The 1,567-nt window shown below is 41.9% G+C and overlaps 1 protein-coding gene across 1 annotated transcript in view; it reads left to right on the top strand.

Moving 5' to 3' along the window:
* LOC143038347 (protein sax-3-like) overlaps positions 1-1,361 on the top strand; it is a 272,969-nt gene extending 271,608 nt beyond the window's left edge. The window contains exon 11 of the mRNA XM_076207378.1: positions 1-1,361. This exon is cut by the window's left edge and continues 1,558 nt beyond it. The gene's annotated coding sequence lies outside the window, so the exon portion shown is untranslated.
* The last annotated feature ends 206 nt before the right edge of the window (positions 1,362-1,567 follow it).

Below are 1,567 nucleotides of genomic sequence, written 5' to 3'. Positions count from 1 at the left end.
TCCTTTCACCCACAAACCGCTATCAACCGTAACCAAATAACCAGATCACTACCGTACACATGTTAAGTCAACTCATTGAGAGTCATTCGGTCGGTCAGTCAGTCAGTCAGACAATTAGTCAATCACCAGTCATTTGACAAGTCCTTCTAACAGATAGACAGACACAGACACATGGACCTGTAGTCAGACGAATGCACGCACAGACGTACAGACAGACAAAGAAATAGTTAGATGGATATGATACTTTTTTCAGTTGTGGACGTACTCACAGGCTCAATGGCTCAGTACCTAAGAGTGTTCAAGTAGTTATAGTACCCAACCTTACTCATATGAATACCTGATCCTCGACGCTCACACACAAAACATACAAACAAGTCAATAATCGTCCATGTTGCACACAACACAGCACATTCTTCTTTTCACACCCCGACTGTAAGATCGTAGTTTGGTGGACGACTCTAAGCTGAATAGAGACGATCATAGTCGCCAGCCAAACTCTCAATCAGGTATTTTCCATAAATCTGGCACAGCATGTATACCAAACTGAACCTTTCCCAACTTAAGCTACCCTACCCCAACCTTGCCTGTAAATCCAGTGCTAACCTAATACCTAATTCGACAATTATCAGACTTTCTAGGGTCATAGATAATTGAATGAGCATTCAAAGTTATCCTGAAACACATTAGTATCACCTCAAGCTAATTCCTAAATGAACCCCATATTTGCATCCGGAGAAGAAACAACTTTTCTTTAGGTCAAAACTTGGAGTCGCTGTAACCTAGGGCCTGGACTCACAAAAACACCAAGCTCGGATGGTGTGCCTCAAAGGGTTTAAATTTCACCTCTCAAACTATATCTCGAGTAGAGTATTCAGACAAATTATCTCACAGATTGTTCACAACGTCTTGTCGCATCAAATGCCGGTATAGACCACCCCAAAACACTGTCGTAAAAACTAGGGATAAGCTGAAGAGAATGATAATCTTAGAGTAGTACTGATTTCTGGAAGGAACTTAGAAAGTTGTGATTCTTTCGTCTTAACATTTTCACTGCCTAACTCGATTTGTACGTTTTCCGCCTGCCACCAGGTGATTCTCTTCAGTTGAAGGGAAACCCCATAAGGTGAATTATTAGAAAAATATTTGCTCGATATTTTTTGTGAATCCAGTCCCAGATTTAGAAATATACATGACATGATTACAAACGTGCATACACAAACGAGAATATAAATTCACGGACATACACACATACACATAGGCCACACACACACACACACACACACACACACACACACACACACACACACACACACACACACACACACACACACACACACACACACACACACACACACACACAAGAATATACACCCTTGCGCTGACATGAAATACTTTTCAATTCCGAAATTGGTGTCGGATGAAAACAGGCCTTACTGAAATTTTCCCTTTTCATCCTTTTAGCGCTGCTTTCCTTCTATGCTACAACTGAGTTTTCCGAATCAAATCAAGGCCTCTCCTTCTCTCCCACCGCTGCCACCAGTCTTATGTCGCACACCGTGGTGGCGGA

Source organism: Oratosquilla oratoria, chromosome 24, assembly GCF_046742065.1.
Source record: "Oratosquilla oratoria isolate Oo_2021 chromosome 24, ASM4674206v1, whole genome shotgun sequence".
Taxonomy (NCBI): Eukaryota; Metazoa; Arthropoda; class Malacostraca; order Stomatopoda; family Squillidae; genus Oratosquilla; species Oratosquilla oratoria.
This window is presented reverse-complemented; position numbering and strand designations above follow the sequence as displayed.